This window comes from Vulpes vulpes, chromosome 9 (assembly GCF_048418805.1).
Source record: "Vulpes vulpes isolate BD-2025 chromosome 9, VulVul3, whole genome shotgun sequence".
Lineage (NCBI taxonomy): Eukaryota > Metazoa > Chordata > Mammalia > Carnivora > Canidae > Vulpes > Vulpes vulpes.
Window position 1 is genome coordinate 70,227,691 of NC_132788.1, and position 20,252 is coordinate 70,247,942.

The window sequence follows — 20,252 nt, forward strand, 5'->3', positions numbered from 1 at the left end:
GAGACCTGGGATCCAGTCTCCAGTCGCATGTTGGGCTCCCTGCATGGAGCCTGCTTCTGCCTCTGTCTGTGTCTCTACCTCTTTCTCTCTCTCTGTCTCTCATGAATAGATAAAATCTTAAAAAAAACCAAATAAATAATAAATAAATAAATAATAAAAAAAACAAGTAAAAGCCTATAGAATCAGAAGCAGTTTTCAATGTAGTAAAAATGGTGAAAGAATGTAGTGAAAGAAAAAAAGTAATCTGAGTAATTGGAATTGATTAGACATTTTTTAGGAATCATTTTATCTGCACTGTTTGCCCCATGACCCCTGAATTAAGCATAATACTTGTCATGTGTAGCAATGAATACTTTTTAAAAATAAGTTCCCTTGGCCCTTAGTCATTATTTAAAAAAATAAAATAAAATTAGGGGCATATAGAAGGCTCAGTCAGCTAAGCATCTGCCTTGGGCTCAGGTCCTGATCCTAGGGTCCTGGGATCCAGCCCAGCTCAGCGGGTAACCTGCTTCTCCCTACCTCTCCCCACTCCTTGCACATACTCTCTGCTGCTCTCTCTCTTGCTCTGCTCTCTCAAATAAATAAAATCTTTTTTTAAAATCATAAAATTTAAGCATTCCTTACTAAGTTGTATATATTTTCCTCTTGTACTAGTAAAATAAGAAACTGGAAATTACTATATTTCTCTAATTATGGTTCACAAAATGCATAAAAAGTATATTCAACTGAGAACCAGGAAGCTAGGGATACAATCCCTAGTCTCCTCTTGCTGAGCAATCTCAAGCACCTAACTATAGTAGAAAGACCTTGGTTTGGCATTTGAAAGACTCGACAAACCACCTTAATTCTTCCGTACCATTAAGCATTCTGAAATTTAGTGTCCTCATCTGTAAAGTGGCAGCACATAATACCTGATATCAGACTTCAATATGTGAGGGTTCAGGCATCCCGGGTGGCTCAGTGGTTTAGTGCCGCCTTTGGCCCAGGGCATGAACCTGGAGACCTGGATCGAGTCCCATGTCCCTGCATAGAGCCTGCTTCTCCCTCTGCCTGTGTCTCTCCCTCTCTCTGTCTCTCTCTGTGTCTCTCATGAATAAATAAATAAAAATATTTAAAAAAAAATAGTGTGAGGGTTCTTTTTTCCAGTGACTAGCCAGTTCTTGGCACACAGTAGCATGGGATAACTTGTACAAAACACTATATGCCAGGTATTGTTCTAAATATATTACACGCGGGCAGCCCCGGTGGCGCAGTGGTTTAGCGCCGCCTGCAGCCAGGGGTGTGATCCTGGAGACACAGGATCGAGTCCCGCATCGGGCTCCCTGCATGGAGCCTGCTTCTCCCTCTGCCTGCGTCTCTGCCTCTCTCTCTCTCTGTGTCTCTCATGAATGTATAAATAAAATCTTAAAAAATATATGCATATTACACGCTTTAACTCAATCCTCATAGTAATCTTCTATGAACTTGATAATTCTATCATCTCCATTTTATGCATGAAGAAATGAGAAATGTTAAGTAACTTTCCTAGAGTTACACAAATAAGTGACCATAAGAAGATTTGGAATGAAGATCTTCTTTAGTTTATTAGTCTATACTCTTCTCCACTTCTCTGTTTACCAATAACAGGTGTTCATTAAAGGTTAGGATTTTTCCTAACTGTGATATTCTATCTGTGATATTTTATCCCTACAAGCCTTTAAAAAAAATACTTGCATCCTCCTGTTTTCTGGAAAATCACGAAAGTTCCAGAAGGAAATAAGGTACAATCCAACCAGGTTTAGTATTGGTATTTGGGTTTGGTAGTATCTACCAAAAATTTTCTATCAGCACTCTCTGCTTGGCAGATTTTCGACTCTGCAGGATTCAGAGAAAATGTACACACAGCAGATTGGAATTTTACCTGCCATGGCTGAGTCAGTTCTCGGACAGACTGGGTTAAGACCTACAGTGATTTTCAGTTTTAGCCCTACTCTCTTGTCTTGGGATTTTTAGGACCATATTGTAAGCTAAGTCCTACACCACGGTTAAATGCAAGACTTTGCCTGAAACTAGGGCTAGGTGCCAACTGAGTAGCTGCTTTAGCAATATAGACACCTGTCTCCTAGCAAACTAAATGAGATCACCAACTCATTAACATTAACCAGCAGATGGGGAAGAGTTGGATTTGTTATCAATTTTGGCTGGATTTCAACCAATTACATGGATTTAAAATGTTTGGTCTTTCACTGCCAAACTTCTGAGATATCTGCTCCCCAAATACATTTTTTTATAAGCATAATATTAAGACTCAATATATTAATGGCATATGCTTTACATTTTTCCCCTAACTGGCCAATACATTAGTTGAGACACTCATACTACTATCTTGTGCTTATCAACCTTTTGAGCCATAAATAATCATAAATGATTTCAATAAGACTGCTATTCTTCTTAATTTTTTAAAATAGATCATGGCTTAATATATCATATACTGACATATGATATATTAATATTGTATTCACCAGCTTAAACCTAGGTCCAAACACAGTGCCTGAAACATAATAGGTATTCAACAGAGACTTGCTGAATGACTAAGTGAATAAAAGAATGAATACTCCAACTGCCAGAATTTGAATATTAGTTGTCACAGCTTTAATGGAAGGCAGTGAGAATTTCAGTAACCTTAGCAGGGTATCCGTAAGGAATAGCAATCAATCATCCACCACGAATCAATATTTACAAAGTATACACTACGATGAGCAAAACTGCAGCAGGGGACGAAGGTAGTATCCCTTTCATCTTTCCAAGACAAGTTGTTAAGCAGAGGCACAAACATACCAGAATCTCAATAAATGCTTTTAAGTAGCCACAAACAACAACAAAACAAACAAACAAACAAACAAACAAAAAGACATGTAAGATTGACCCTTTCTTCCAAGGAATGCATAATCTATGTTTGGGTGGGAGAGAGACTATCTCCAACATCCTGTGGATTGCTGCTTACTACTCTGATAGGTAAAAATAAATACCAATATAATATTTACTAAGATGTCTTGACTTCCTTTAAGAGTCCAAAACTGTTGCTAGTTAATTCCTTTTCTTTTTTTTTTTTTAAGATTTTATTTATTTATTCAGAGAGAGAGAGGGGCAGAGACACAGGCAGAGGGAGAAGCAGGCTCCCTGCAGGGAGGCCGACATGGGACTCGATCCTGGGTCTCTAGGATCACACCCTGGGCTGCAGGCAGCGTTAAACCACTGTGCCACTGGGACTGCCATCTTTTTTTTTTTTTTTTTTTTTTTAAGATTTTTGTTTATTTACTTGAGAGAGCATAAAAACAGTGGGTGAAGGGTAGAGGGAAAGAGGCAGAAGGAGAGGGAGGAGTAGACTCTCCGCTGAGCAGGGAGTCATGTAGGGCTTGATCCCAGGACCTGGGTTCATAACCTGAGACAAAGGCAGACACTTAACTGACTGAGCCACCCAGGTGCCCCATTTAAATTCCTTTTCAAACTGAAGATACTCAAGACATGGGTCTCCTCTAACGATTTTATTCTACGGTAGGGATTTGGAAAGAAGAATCACAATTTCTTTGCAACAAAAAGAATAAAATATCCAGGAATAAATTTAACCAGGTGAAAGACCTACAGTCTGAAAACAATAAGACTTTGATGAAAGAAACTAAAGATAATGCAAGTGAATGGCAAGATATTCCATGCTCAAGGATTGGAAGAATTAATATTGTTAAAATGTCCATACTATTCAAGCAATCTACAGATTCAGCACAACTTTCATCAAAATTGCAATAATTTTTCACAGAAGTAGATAAAGTCCTAAAATTTGTATGGAACCACAAAAGACACCAAATACCCAAAGCAACCTTAAGGAAGAAAATGAAGCTGGATATATCACACTCCCTGATTTCAAACTATATTACAAAGCTACAGTAATTATAACACTATGTTACTATGAAAACAGACACAGAGATCAATGGAATAGAATAAAAAGCACAGAAAAATAATTCATGCATATATGGTCAATTAATCTATGACAAAGGAGCTAGAAAATACAATTGGGGAATTCCTCGGTGGCTCAGCGGTTGAGCATCTGCCTTCGGCTCAAGGCATGATCCTGAAATCCAGGATCGAGTCCCACATAGAGCAGGGGGCCTGCTTCTCCCTCTGCCTGTGTCTCTGCCTCTCTCTGTGTGTGTCTCTCATGAAAAAAATAAAATTAAATCTTTAAAAACAACAACAACAACAAAAAGAAAATACAGTGGGGAAAGACAGTCTCTTTAGTAAGTAGTATTGGGAAAACTGGACAGCTACATGCAAAAGAATGTAACTGGACCAATATTTGACACCATATACAAAAATAAATTCAAAATGGCTTAAAGACTTGAATGTAAGACCTAAAACCATAAAACTCCTATGAGAAAACATAGGCAGTAAACTCTTAGACATCAGTCTTAGCAATATTTTTGGACCAGTCTCCTCACAAAGGACAACAAAAGCTAAAATAAGCAAATGGGATATCAAAATAAGAAGCTCCTGCACAGCAAGAAAAGACATCAACAAAATGAAAAAGGAGAACTACTGAATGGGAGAATATATTTGCAGATCATACATCTAATAAGAGATTAGTATCCAAAATATATATAGAGCTTCCACAACTTAATATAAAAAACCTAACAAATTAAAAAATGAGCAGAAGACTTGAATAGACATTTTTCTAAAGAATATATATATACAGATGGCCAACAGGCAGATGAAAAGATGTCCAACATCAGTAATCATCAGGGAAATGCAAATCAAAGCCACAATGAAGTATCACTTCACACCTGTCAGATTGGCTATTATCAAAAAGACAAAAAATAACAAGTGTTGGCAAAGATGTGGAGAAAAAGGAACCCTTGCACAGTTTGTGAAAATGCATATTGGTGCAGTCACTATGGAAAACAGTATGGAAGTTCCTCAGAAAATCAAAAATAGAACTACCATATGATTCAGCAATTCCACTTCAGGGTGTTTATCCAAAGAAATGAAAACACCAACTGGAAGAGCTATATGCCCCCCTACGTTTACTGCAGCATTATTTACAATAGCAAAGGTACGAAAATAACCCAAATGTCCATTCATAGGTGAATGGATAAAGAAGATGTGAAATACATGTGATGTATATATGTAATATATATAATGGAATGATTTTATATAATTTATAATGAAATATTACTGAACCATAGAAAAGAATGAAATCTTGCCATTTGCAGCAACACTGATGGTCCTAGAAGGTATTATGCTGAGTGAAATAAATCAGACCAGGGAGGACAAATATCATAGAATTTCACTTAAATGTAGGATATATAAAATAAAACAAATGAACAAAATAAAATAGAAACAGATTCACAGACACAGGCAACAAAGTGTTGGTTACCAAAGTGGGGAGGGATTAGGAGGCAGGCAAACTAGGTGAAAGGGATTAGGAGACACACACTTCCAGTTATAAAATAAGTAAGTCATAGGGATGAAATGTACAGCATGGGGAATAAATCAATAACATTTTAATAACTTTGTATGGTGACAGTTGATAACTGACATTGTAGTGATCATTTTCATAGTGCATAAAAACACCAAAAAATGATACTCTATGTATACCTGTAACTAATAAGATATTGTATGTCAATTGTATTTCAATTAAAAAAAGAGAATCACGACTCCTTATCATGAGTTACTGTGTAGGAGATAAAGCAATCCATCTTTTGTCATTAAGTTGTGACATCTGCCTGCATGTGGCCTGAGTTCCAATGAGTTTGGCTTTGTCTAATTCCCTGGGTCATTAGCTACGTAATCATAATTATTTTCAGCTGTACAGATTGGCGTTATTTTTCTCATCCATTTTTCTCCTCCCCTTCTTCATCACATTTCCACATTGATGGAAACCATGAGAGTGCCATCTGGTACAACCTGTGCACAGGGCCAGTCAAATGAAGGGTGCCCGTATTTTATTAGATGTATTTGTGTGCTGCCTTCAGTCTCACGGCATTTCCTGTCCCTCCAGACTTCCCTTTAGGGAGTTCAAGGGATCCCCAAGGCTGACTAAATACAGACCTCCCATCCTCAATGCCAGTGACATCTGAAGAGCTGTCTCTATTGAGGGTGATACGATTGACACTAAGTTATGAATAACTATATTTGCAGAGAATTAACATTTCCTTCATGTCTACCAACTGACTTAGGCAATTATAGAGGCAGCTGCCAAATGAGTATTAACATAACTGGAAAAGCTTCACTGTGTAGGAGTCACATTCTCCAGGCTGTGTGCAGCACCCTGAGTAGACTGCATAGACTTCCATTTCCAAGAACAACTCTTTCATGTGCAGACAATGCCTCATCTTGGAACAATTACCTGGAATATTCCTCAGTAGAAATTACATTGTAGATTGTGGGAAGCAAATAAATTAGAAAGATCCTGCCTCTACTCTTCTTTAAGCCCATGTATTACCTTTAGGCAAACGATTTGATCTTAGTACAGATATCAGTAAAACTGGTACTTTAATTTGTTGTGATATTCTTAGTAGTTTTATTTAGTGCCAAGAGGAGGAAACGACTTTGAAATGGAAGCTGGGACACACGGGTCCTAGTTCAGACTTTGTGTTGTGCAACTCAAGTATTTGACATCTGCACCTTGGGGTTAGTCTGTCTGGGCTCAGTTCCATTATAAAATGGAATAAAAATTTATATTATAAATGGTATTTATAAAAAATTATAAATGGTATAAAAACGTACCTCAAAGTGTGGCCTGATCCTAACTTGCTTCAGAATCACCTTAGATGCTTATGAAAAATGTACATTCTTGAGTAATTTCTTCTTCTAGGAATGTAGAGTAGAAATAATTTTCCCCGTCTTTCCTACTAAGTACAACTTAAAAGCATGGATTTTTTTTTTAAGCATGGATATTATATATAAAACAAACACGTAAAAACTGAAGAATACAGATTGTCTAGGGACTCTAAGACCCAAAGGATGACCTTCTTGTGAGTTTCTTGGGGTTTCTCACATACCCAACAGCTAGAGTTAAAGAAGCTGGCAACTTGGAAATACCAATAAATGTAGACACACAGACTCACAGACACACACACACACACACACACACACACACACACAAAACCCACAAACCACCACCACAACAAAAACAACAAAAGCTTATTTGCTTTAAACAAAGTTTCAGTAAAGGGCCAGCCTAACAAGATTGAAAACTTCGTAGGATTCCCACTCTACTCGAGCCAAACATTACAAGAAATGTAGCCCCTTAGGATCACTGGGTGGCTCAGTGGTTTAGCGCCTGCCTTCGGCCCAGGGCGTGATCCTGGAGTCCTGGGATTGAGTCCCACATCAGGCTCCCTGCATGGAGCCTGCTTCTCCCTCTGCCTGTGTCTCTGCCTCTCTCTCTCTCTCTCTCTTTCTTTCTCTCTCTCTCTGTCTTTCATGAAAAAATAAATAAAATCTTAAAAAAAAAGAAATGTAGCCCCATCCCCAACAGCAAGAGACAAGAGAGCAACCCCAGCTTCTACCCACGCAATGATATAATGAAGCTCCCTGCCACAACTGCTGGGTAATATCAAAAAACTAACTAGGGACCTGCGACTTTCATCCCTAGAGGCAAATAATCAGGTTCCTGCCTCTATAGCATCAGTGGAAAGCACATGACAAATCAGATCTCCCATCTCAATCTAGTAATGGTGAACTCTACCCCTCTGGTGTTAACAAAAACTGAGCGGGAAGTTTGAACTTCTGCCTCCACTCAATAGTAATGGAACAATGTTCTCTTCCTCCAGGACATGCCAGAGTGATGTCAGAGGATGTCAGCTAAAGCAGAAGGTTTATTTTATTTTATTTTATTTTATTTTATTTTATTTTATTTTATTTTAAAGATTTGTATTTATTTATGAGAGAGAGAGAGAGAGAGAGAGAGAGGCAGAGACATAGGCAGGTTCCATGCAGGGAGCCTGATGTGGGACTTGATCCTGGGATTCCAGGATCATGCCCTGGGCCAAAGGCAGCCGCTTAACCGCTGAGCCACCCAGGCACCCCAAAGTAGAAGGTTTAAATAAGACCCATGTTCTTATGAAATACTGTAAAAATGCCCAGGTTTCCATTTAAAATTTTTTTCTCATCATACCAAGTTTCCTTAAGTATGTTTGCTGGTTGAAAGAATAGTTGTGACACTACCTGTTATGAATCTAAATGTGGACAGAGGGAACATTTAAGACAATTCTATCACAAACGGGAAAGTGTAAATGGACATAAAAGGAGCTAGAAGAGAAAAGGCTTCCATCAGGAAACCAATAGTTTTTTAAAAACCTTCTAGCCAGATTTCCCATTGTCTGGCAAGTTCTCTACCACCATTGCCACCTAGACACAGAAGGGTTTGGAAAGCAGATGCTCTTAGCTGGGCACGTGGGTTTTGTTAGAAAAGAACTAGGGAAGACTGACTTTGATGGGCCACAAGGAGTGTCTGATACTAACTCTGAGAATCAATGGATAATGTAGGATTGCTGTTTTCAAAATGCCTGACACAGAGCCTAGTCCACATTAACTGTTTTAATAAATGTCTTCCTTTTCTCTTTCAAATATACGAGAATAGCACAACATCATATTTCAGATATCTGGAGTTGTCATACTATACTAGACCTAGTATTTCATTCTCAAGAATAATTTCAGATCTGTTCACAAAATTATCAATGGCTTTGATGTACATTTTGTCTTATTGTCTGACCGTGTGAAGAAAAAGCTGACAGTTCAACAGCAAAAAAATAGGTAATGATGAAGGGCCATGGGTTCATTAAGTTTAGAAAACAGTGAAAGCACATGTCCAATATCAACATATACACTGAACCTGGGAAAAGGCAGTGGTGATGTAACAGTGAATATCCTCTGATACTACTACTTCTTCTTTTTTTTTTTTTTTAAGATTTTATTTATTTGAGAGAGAGAGAGTGCAAGAGTGCATGCAAGTGGGGAAGAGGGGCAGAGGCAGAGGGAGGGAATCCCAGACTCCTGGCTGAGCATGGACTCCTGCTCTCTCAACCCTGAGGTCATGACCTGAGCTGAAGCCAAGAGTCAGGCGCTCAACCAAATGAACTGTCAGCTGCCCCTAACGCCTGATATTTCTATTAGAAGGAAAATATAAACACTTCCCCAGGATGGAGGAAAGCATACCCACTCAAATCCCTTCCCCAGGTACAAGCTGTCATTTCCTGTGTCTACACTCTACCAAATCATAACTAAGAATCTTATTTCAGGGAATGAAGTCAAACCACAACTCTCTAAACACGATCCTGGAGCATGGAACCTACGGTGCTCTGTCCTTTCCATAACACTTCCTGAAGGAATTTATATAAGCTGTCACGCAGCCTACATTCCAGGTACTCTGACTTACTGCAGAAGTACACCCCTGACACTCTGCTTGTATTCAACGATATTGGAGAACTTTTTAAATAACAAGCTTAGTGAATTCTAGTTTAAAAAAAGAAAGAAAACGGAAAAAGAAAAGGGCAATAAACAAAAAACTCAGCAATGACAGACAATAAGAGCAAGAAAAGTACTAGATACTTCACAAACCAGAATGCTTCCAAACAATTAGGACATCCACAGGCCATAGATATGCAAAGCATCATTTATTTTTATGTTTCTGGTGAGGGTATCAAATTAAAATTCAAAGATTACTATTATATCAGATGCTGTTGGATGTCTACCCAATATACATTCCCCAATTCTTTTCTTGACACAACTATAGTACAGTTAAGTTGTCCACCCCTCCCCGACAGAGACAAAAACAGGGCTGAGTCTGACTGGTTTTAAGGTACTTCTATGTCCCTCACTAGTTATTGGTTCAGAAACAGTCATAGGACCCAGCTCAGGTCAACAAGACTTCAGAAGTTTTTTGTGAAAATCTGCTTGCTGCTAGGAGAGATAATCTCCCTTTTTCTTTCTGACATTGCCTTTTTGGGGATGGGATGCCTTGAATCGCTTCAGACCATCTAACCAACACAGGGAGATGTTAAAAACCAAAGTCTTTGAGGGCATTGTTGAGTCATTTGCCCCATTAAGCCTGAAGCCTGTCCCATCTCTCAACTTCCTATTATATAAAATCATAATTTTTCTTATTTTTTGTTCCTTTTACAGTTGTCATTGGAACCAGAAGAATCCTCACTGATACATCTAGAAAAACCGAAATGGTACAAATTAAGTATTCAGGAAAAAAATCATTTCAGTTAACTGGAAATCAACCAGAAAAATCAAAGCAAAAAGTGCTTTAATTCCCACCCTGGTATTAAAAGTTATTCCCAAGTTGTATTAGCCTTCTTCCAATACCGAGAGACACAGTAGAGTAAATGTGGTTTACTCTTTATTTATTTATTATGTTTTTTTGCCTCAATCTTGCAGGATCTTAGAGTATCTTTCATAAATGTGGATAGAAGTGGTCCTGGTGCTGCTTGAGCCACCAGGGACTATGTATATACTATGGCTTTACTGATACCAAGGTGAACTTTGTTCTTTTACATGATCTCCTTGTGTCTCAGATTTTTATCACTTTTTGTTTTCTGTTCTTCAAAGCCTAAAATTCAAAAAGTTCAGTTGTGTATTGTGTTAGTTGCATCTAGTTAATCCATACATTCTCAGTGCAAAGGAGGGTAACAAATGCTGAAAGGAAAAGTACGTGTATATTTTTGATAGGGAAGCTATTGATTCAAGAAGCACCTGCAATGGGTTGCACACACATAGAGAAGAACGAAAGCTGGCTTGGTACATGTGCCTTCATATACAAAATGAATCAGAGAAAAGTAAATTACTGAGCACGGCACAAGCTGAAACTAAGGTGAATTTTGACTAGAAATGAAGTCCTGACTGCAGAAATCATTGGATTGTGAAGTCACAGCCCAAAAAGGATACAAGACATTTTGTCTTAGATCAAATGTGAAGATGCAAACACACAGGGGAAATACTCTGGAAAGTTCCCATTAGAGAACTAACTTCTCTCATGGCAAATTATCTTAATGGGGCCCAATGAGTCTATTCTTTCTCTCTTTTTGAAATAGACCCATGAAAACAGCAAAAGGAAAACAGTCTTACCAAAGACACAAAGAAATAAGTCTGTGCTATATAATTGTAGTGCCTATGCACATATTCAAAAATTTTAAATCATTTACAATGATCCATGAAATGAGAAAGTTCCAGGGGCTTGAAAGAATCACAGAAGCCATTCAGCCCTTCATTAGACAGATAATAACTATCATTTACGTAGCCCCCACCTCGTGCCAGACACTGCAAATTCCTTTTCAATTCGTCCCACCCATTCCTGTAAAGCAGGCATCTATTATCTTCCTCCAAAGAGGAGGAAATTGGGTTCAGAGAGTTGAAACATCCACCTGTGATCACACAGCTGTTGAGAGTATGAGTCAGGACGTTAATCCAATTGGTCTGACTTATCGTTGGAAAGAACCTCAAAGCTTTCTTTCCACCATACCACATTTCTCAGGGGGCAAGGATCCCAAGGTCCTGAAGGTGAAGTTGGCAGTCCCCCTCTGCAGGTGTCCACCTGCCTCTTCAGCCCAGTGTTTTCATATGCACATTACCTAAATGGACCACCTCCCTTAACAATCAGGTTCTAACATCAAGGTAATTAGGGGCAGGGCCAAACATGCACCAACTCAGCCGGTTGGTGGTGATTAAACTACTTTTTTTAAAAAAGTGCTTCCCTGCAGTACCTCCTGTACATGTCTTACTGTCCGTCTTCTGGCCAATATCCTTTTATGATGATGAAAGCCTTAAAAATACATAACCTTAAAAACTGTTGGAAAAGCCCGCCCTTCCTACTTACACATTTGGAAAAAGACAACATGTCACTTCTGATGGAGGGGAATCCATCTGCTCTATGCTTTGATTTTCTTAGCCTGGCTTCTTCTGTGCCTTCCCCTATCCTGTACCTAGCCACCCCCAATCCCCTTTCCTACCTTCAAGATCCTTGTATTTCTACCATTGGCATACACTCTGCTTTCTCCTGCTGTTGAGTAATCCCTGCTTCTGCCCAGAGTTTTGCTGGTAAAGTCTTTTCTGTCAAAACCAGTTTGACTTCTTTGAGAAGCCAGATTTCCTTCCTGTGATCCACGAAAGGTCAATCCTCCTGCTGGCTCAGTGGGGAGGCTAGCAATATTCTTGCTTACAAATGTGAAAGAGCCACTGGCTAAATTCTGAGTTTAAGTGACCTGGTTTACAACTTTGACTTGCAGCCACCTACAATCATAAGCCAAATGGTCCATGACGGGCACTAAGTGGAGAATTAAGGAACAGTAGCAATTTCCAGAAAAGCCATTCACAGTATCTAGTCAGAGCTAAAAGGTCTCTTCTTGAGTTCCTTCCCTTCCAACTTTTGCCCGAACTCCTTTTGCTCTTTCCCTTCCCTTAAAAGACCACATTCAATGATAGGGTTGTCTCTTTCAATTGCAAATGAAACACTAGCTCTCTAAACACAAACTCGCTCTTGGCAAGCATTGCAAAAGGAGATTTAAAAGCCGGATTCAAAGTGGCAGAGGGTTTCAAATTCTGGAGACATCACAAAATGATTTCCTTATTGGTGGCAACTGTAAAATCCGTGGCTGAGCAAGCCGGACAGCCCCTTCCGGATGGTCCAGTGGAAAGTGGCCTCTGAGCTTTTCCATGTTCAATGAAAATGACATGTGTTTACAAAAGTGGTGAAAATTGTTGCCTCTCTGAACCTTATAATGTCCTTTCCGTTTTAATTGGCACCCAGCTTGAGGCACTCTGGATGAAAACAACAGAGAGGGGGGACGGGAGGAACATACTGTCTTAGAAAGACGGGAAGCTTTGAAACCACAACATATTTTCCCGTGAGCAAGGGAAGAGGTTCTCTTGGGAACATAGTGGCAAAACTTAGGAAGAAGACACACACACACACACACACACACACACACACACACACAGGTGCATAAGAAAGCTCAATCTCAGTGTATGAATAGTACTCAGGGCTTGGTTCTAAAGGGGTAAAGGGGTTATTTTGAGGAGGAATGTTCTCCCTCCTGAACTGGAATTCACTGCACAAGAACAATGCTCTCTTCAAAGATTCTGGCACATAAACAGATAGCAGGAGCCATCCAAAAATCCTTGATAAACATACACAGCCTTTTTTGCACAGTGGCTGGAAGCAGAGTTATTTGCAGCATGAATGAAATTTTTTGACCTCGAACAAAAGCACTTCCTTGACTGACGGTAAACTCCTGAAGCTAGAGTCCATTATAGTCTCTGTGGTCTGATTTTAATGATGTGGACAATTAGATGGTGGTTTGGCAATGGCCAATGTTCCATAACGATTTTTGTCTCTTTTAAGTTACTATTAATAACAGAAGGAAACCAATCAAAATCAATGCAATATTGCAACTTGCAAAAAGTCATTCTTCAGCAGAGATAGCTAAACCTAAATTGGGGGTGGAGGGGAGGAAAGAGAAAAGGTGGGTCCCAATGTACACATAAAACAGTTGTGTTGTGTTTTATTCAAGAAAAGCAGGACTGAGTGGAAAAAAAGCAATTCTCTTGATGTAGCTACCTGCATTGTTAATGTTGAAGATGTGTACATTTTTCAAAGCCACATTTCTGCGTGGCATTCAATATTGACAGTGCATCCAGAGCTGTGGTGTTTTTCTCATGCAGGAATATTATAAGAGTCCCAGTTGAAATTGGGTGGCAGGCAATCTAGAAGAAGTCTGTACCTATAAATCACCTCACTACTCTGAAGATTGCTATGATCATCCTCACTTCATCTCTGTTGAATTCCATTCTCTCTAGTTGATCTTCTATCAAGTGGAAGGTTGATTTACTAGGTGTTCTGGCCATAAGCAAGATGGTGAGAGCTGTGTAGAAAGTAAACTAACATTTATTAAAACACTCTTGATATTTATTTTATTCAGCTTCGAACAAGGCTGAGATGGGGTGTTTTCTCATTGTTTTGTTTTCTTGTTTATTGGTTTATTTGCAGAGCTTCACTATAAATCTGGCCAATTAATATTTCTTCATTTTTTATTTTTATTTATATATATATTTTTTATGATAGCCACACAGAGAGAGGGAGAGAGGCAGAGAGACACAGGCAGAGGGAGAAGCAGGCTCCATGCACCGGGAGCCCGACGTGGGATTTGATTCCGGGTCTCCAGGATCGCGCCCTGGGCCAAAGGCAGGCGCCAAACCGCTGCGCCACCCAGGGATCCCTTCATTTTTTTAAAAAAATATTTATTGGGGTGCCTGGGTGGCTTAGTCAGTTAAGCACTTGCCTTCAGCTCAGGTCATGATCCCCAGGTCCTGATATCAAGCCTCTCCTCTGGCTCCCTGCTTGGCAGGGAGCCCATTCTCCCTCTTTCTGCCTGCTGCTCCCCCTGCTTGTGCCCTCTCTCTCTCTCTCTCTCTTTCTCTCTTAAAAAAGAAATAAAATTTGGGACGCCTGGGTGGCTCAGTGGTTGAGTGGCTGCCTTCAGTCCAGGGCATGATCCTGGGACCTGGGATTGAGTCCCTCATCGGGTTCCCTGCAGAGAGCCTGCTTCTCCCCCTCCCTCTATGTTTCTGCCTTCTCTCTGTGTCTGTCATGAATAAATAAATAAATAATCTTAAAAATAAATAAAATAAATAAAATGTAAAACTCTTTAAAAAATAAAGATTAAATATTAAAAAAAATATTTATTGAGGGCAAAAAAAATGTACCAGACATAGGGGAAGGTAGAGGCTAGTGATACAGTCATGAATAAGACAGCTATATACTCTGCCCTCATGGAGTTTATATAACAGTGGGAGAGACAAAAAAAGAAAAAGAAAAATACACATGAATGAATGAATAGGTAGGTAAATAAATAAATTCAAACTGTGATCATTGTTATGAAGTGACTAAACCAATAGGAGGCTAAGTTACAGAACCCAGAGCCAAGGAGACTGCATGGGACTCTCTATCTGCCTCTGCTCCTCCTCACTGCACATGTGCATTCTCCCTCTCCCTCTCTCTCTCTCCCTATCTAAAAATAATTAATTTTTTTTTTAAATTTTGAGGAGACTGATACAGGAAAGAGATATAAAAAGTCTTGTGAAAAGAAAGGAGTTATCATATCAAAAACCCCAAAAGACAGCAATGTGGTTAGAGTATGCTTAGCTGGAGGAGGACAGCTTGCACAGAGGTCAGAGATGAAAGCAGGGACCAGATCACTCCAGGCTGTAGGCTGTGATTCAGTGGGACTAGCATCTGGATGACCATTAGCCTTGGAATTTCACTGACCAAGAGGAGTGGGGATGGGGATGGGGATCCCAAAGAGTCAACAGGGCACATCAATAAAGGGGTAAGTGACCCTCAGAAGGCCATCTGGTCAAGGTATTGTCATCTAGTCACATGAATGAGGGGCAGTAATAAGTGGAATTGGTGACTTGAAAGCTAATGATCTTTTATTTTACCTACAGAAAAATTTCAAAACATAAAATTAATAGAATGGTAGGAATGGGAGTGATCTAGAGACATCAGGGCCAGTTGAGGTCAAATGACATTCAGAGGCAGGACTAAAAACTGAATCTACTGATGGGGAACAGAGGGCTAACTGAGGACAAAGCACAAGCTGATATCCCACAAATGACACCCCCCACCCATCCCCATCCCACACTCCCCCAGTGTAGGATAAGTGTGGCATTCCTCAGGAAGCTTCCAGTTGTCTTAATGTTAATGCCTTGCTAGAGGGAAAAACCATCTTTAACTTGAAAATGGCAAGGCCTCCAGTATTTTCTATGTCCTCCTTACCATATGAAAATCCTTTCAAAATCTCCCTTTTCCCTACCTCACCCAACCTCCCCGGTATATAATCAGCCACTCCTCACAACCCTGGGGCAGCAGCTCTACCTGCCCACAGGTCCTGTTCCTGTGCTTTAATAAAACCACCATTTTGCACCTAAGACTTCTCCAGAGTTCTTTCTTGGTTGTTTACTCCAGACCTCACCTATATTCCAAAACTTCATCATGTACCATGCCCTCCCCCTCTCCAATTAAGTGTTTAAAGCTATGACACGGAGGCACCTGGGTGGTTCAGTGATTGAGCGTTAACCTTTGGCTCAGGGCATGATCCTGGGATCCTGGGATTGAGTCCCCCATCAGGCTCCCCACAAGAAGCCTACTTCTCTGCCTATGTCTCTGCCTCTCTCTGTGTGTCTTTCATGAATAAATAAATAAAATATTTTATTTTATTTTATTTATTTATTTTTAAATAAAATATTTTTTAAAAAAAGCCATGTGGCTAAAATGCAAAGGATGCTAAAATGCAGAGGAAGTTACAGGGGCAAGGCTCAGGGTATTGGAAGAATCACTACTGGAAAGTGTACGGACAAATCTTCACATAGCCTTATTTATGACAGAGTGAGAAGAAACAACCTCAATTTTTATCAGTAGGAGGTAATTCATGAAAAGTTGGTAAATTCTTATGATGGGGTATTATGTGGCTATTCAGTGTGATATTTATGAAGAGGTTTTGTTGATGGTTGAAAGTTCTTATGATAAACATGGGAAAAGCAAAATATACAAGTTTATACCCAAGAAATTAATTCTGAACACTGTTGTCAGCCATACAATGGGAAAAGAAAAGACTAGATACCATTTGTAAAATACAGTATTTCGATATTAAAGCTACTTTTAAACCTACTGGGTTTTAATACTCCATTATTATGTTCCAGGTGTTGTGTTAAGCCTATATATCATCTCATTTACTCCCAACAAAACACTAACAAGAAGGGGCTATAATTGTACATATGAATAAATGGAAGCTTAAGAAGGCTTAATTAAGTCCTTAAGGTCACAAGTCTAGAAAATGTTCTCACCAAGTGAGAAATTACATACTACTACCTTTTGAATCATTTTTTTTACAGTAAAAAAATTATATACTACTATCTTTTAAATCGTTTTATTTTCTTTTCTGCATTTTCCAATTTCACACTGTGGAAATACACTGCATTATAATTTTAAAAATAAATTGGATGTCAAGTCAACTAAAGAAATATAATAGCAACTTGTGCTTCATTGGTGATAGGATTTTTTTTTCTCCTTCCCTCCCTGGTTCTCAACTGTGTCTTGATAGCTGGCTTTCTAGTCTGTTTTCAATTCATTAAGTGCTCATTTAGCACTTACTATGTTGCTAGTATTATTGATTCTATTTACCCTCAGAACTACTGGCATGAGCTGCTGAAAACACAAGTTCTCTTTCAGGGCAATTATCCTTGTGCTAGAGAAATGACTTCCTGTGCTTTTGCTTGTTCTTATTTGTTGAAGCTGGGTGGCCAGAGGATTGGCACAGTTGGAACCAGCCTTCTCCTCACTTGCCCTCAGCAAATTCCTTACATTTGTATGAAAAACTCTAATTTCATAATTTCAATGCACTCTTGCCTCATCCTCTCAGCCAAGGATATGAGAAGCATTTTGAAATCCAAAAGCTGCCAACATGAGTCATGTCATCATCATTATATGCCTTTACTTTCTCCTCTTAGTAAATTCTAGTTTTCCTCTATTAATTGGGGAAGCAGTAGTTTACAAAGCACTCATATCTTTTCATCTGCCTGATGGCTTTGCCACTGTCTTCATGATGATTTGTTACAAATCATAATTTTATTTTATTTTATTTCAATAAAATGTTTTAAAGAATGTGACACCTATTTTTATGAATTTATGACACTATTTTGGCTTTGATCATTCTGTTTGCAGGTGTTGGTAGTATCCTAAGCTAAAAAAAAAAAGAAATTAAAAACTACCATTCTAATTTTATGTACTCTAAAAAATATACTTGAACATAAAAGTTTATTATCTAGAATATAAAAATCTTAAGTAGAAGGCATCTTTTCAGAAATTTTCTAAAGACATTGGCTAAATATTTCCAACCCACAGAACAATATATAAAATAATAACCATAATGAAGGTAATAATTATTGGGGCACCTGGGTGACTCAGTCGTTTAAGAATCCAGCTAGTGATTTGGGATCCGTCGTGATCTTACGGGTCCTGAGATGGAGCCTGTGTTGGGCTCTGGACTCAGCCTGGAGTCTGAGATCCTCTCCCTCTGTTTCTCCCCTCAGTTGCATGCTCTCTCTCTCTCTCTCACACACACACAAATAAATAAATAAATCTTTAAAAAAGTAACAAGGGGATCCCTGGGTGGCTCAGCGGTTTAGTGCCTGCCTTTGGCCCAGGACGTGATCCTGGAGACCGAGTCCCACATTGGGCTCCCTGCATGGAGCCTGCTTCTCCCTCTGCCTGTGTCTCTGCCTCTCTCTCTCTCTCTCTCTCTCTCTGTGTGTGTCTTTCATGAATAAATAAATAAATAAATCTTAAAAAAAAATAAAAAAGTAACAAATATTGAGACACTACTACATGCCAGATACTGTGCTATTTTTTTAAATGAAACTATTATTTATGTCATTTAATCTTCCAAACAAAGTTACAGTTTAGGTGTTACTACTGACTACTATCCCAGTGAGCAGTCTAAAGCTTGGAGGCTATGCAACTTATGTCAGCACACACAACCAATAAATAGCAAAACTGGGATTTAAGCCCAAAGCATCCTCACTGAATGCATATTTTTCACTAACCATAATATACTGCATGATTAAATCATATTTGGCAAATGAGATGACATTTATGTTCATTCATTTTAAAATAAAATCACAGCTTGGAAAGCCAGGAACGTTTTATTAATGTCCAGGTCATTCAGTTCCGTTTATGTTGTGTGTAGGCATGTTAAAGAAAAGCTGCTTCCGAATTATTGATCAAAGCCCATAAAATTCAATGGAAGAGAAGAAACAGTGGGTCTAATTTATCGACCACAAGTCCCTAAACACAAGTTGATATAATCAAATCAATTACTTAATTTTAATAAACCTTGTCTCCATATCCATAATCAATAGTATGGATTTAAATGAGCTGTCTCATATTTTTACAAGAATAACCTGCAATATGTAACACTTGGTCTACATTATATGTAGTCACAAGGGAAACATGCTTTTATTATCATAAATGCCAAACTGAAGTGTTTTAAATTAATTTGAAATTTAATTGCCAAACACGTGTGTTTAAAGATCTCCTTATAGAACCTTTAATATTAATAAAAATGACTATTCTTAGTTCAGAGACCACCATTTACCATGCTCTATCAGTTACTCCACACATTTATCCCATGTAATCATCACAATTGTATGAGATAGGTATCATCTCCAATTCAAGGCTGAAGACACCAAGACACAGAAGGGCCAATTCACTCTTTCAAAAACCCACAAATGTTTAAGGGCTTTCTAGCAATCTTCAATGAAGATATCTTCAATGAAGCAATGCTCAATGAAGATACGGCAGCTATAAATGCTTGTATTCTTTCAACTAAGAATGCCTACTTGTGTAAGCATTTGACCTGTTTCAGATGGCTTCCAAATGTTATCATTCATAAGTTGATATATCAAAAGAAAACTGAAAAGTACATTTTAAGGTATGTTTTTCTATTTTAATTGTTTTGATATTTTACTAAGTATTTACATTTGTGTTTTTGTTGTTTATGTCATTATAAAAGCCTTATGGATGCAGGGACAACAGAAATCCAATTATAACTTTGCTTACAAACATTTCAACAGCAATAACTCATGGGCCTTTAAAAAAAATCCTTCATGGTTAATGAATAAAAGTATTTCTCTATATCAGAAAACAGGAATGTCCCTAGACTATATCTTCAAACAGGTCATGGAAAGAACATGTAAATGCCCCGTCAATTCTGTTTTCTAAATACCATTTCCTTCTGCATAGGATCTGACGTTGGGATTTTTATTTTGGCCACCTCTAGTTACTAGTTGTCTGATTAGAGATGAGAATGTTAAATTTGCTGAACTTTAGTGTTTTTTTTTATTTGAGAAAAAAAGATTATGAAACTCTAAGATTGATTTCATAACACTTCATTATATATTTTATTAAGACTAAATGAGGTTGTGTTTGTGAAAAGAGATTTATAAAAACAAATGTGAATTAATGTTCCTAGATATTATCACAAAATTGACCTGGTTCAATCTCTTAATTTTATATACTCATCAAGGTGCAGATAATTTTAAAAAATTATGCGAGGGAACACAGTGACATTTCTAAATACCATGCAAGCTCTTTCATGCCAGCTTTTATGGGACATTGCTCCCAAAGTAACATAGTTTCAGGGTTGCCCCATTGCACAACT

General features: G+C 38.4%; 1 protein-coding gene across 6 annotated transcripts in view; it reads right to left on the reverse strand.

Moving 5' to 3' along the window:
• The window catches only part of CHL1 (cell adhesion molecule L1 like), a 315,215-nt gene extending 303,012 nt beyond the window's left edge, over positions 1-12,203 (reverse strand). For 2 of the 6 annotated variants that reach the window (XM_072720410.1, XM_072720412.1), the window contains exon 1: positions 11,988-12,195. The gene's annotated coding sequence lies outside the window, so the exon portion shown is untranslated. Of the gene's footprint in view, positions 1-11,987 lie in introns of all 6 variants that reach the window. The other 4 variants (XM_072720400.1, XM_072720397.1, XM_072720418.1 and 1 more) reach the window with 4 other exon arrangements.
• Between the last annotated feature and the right edge of the window lie 8,049 nt (positions 12,204-20,252).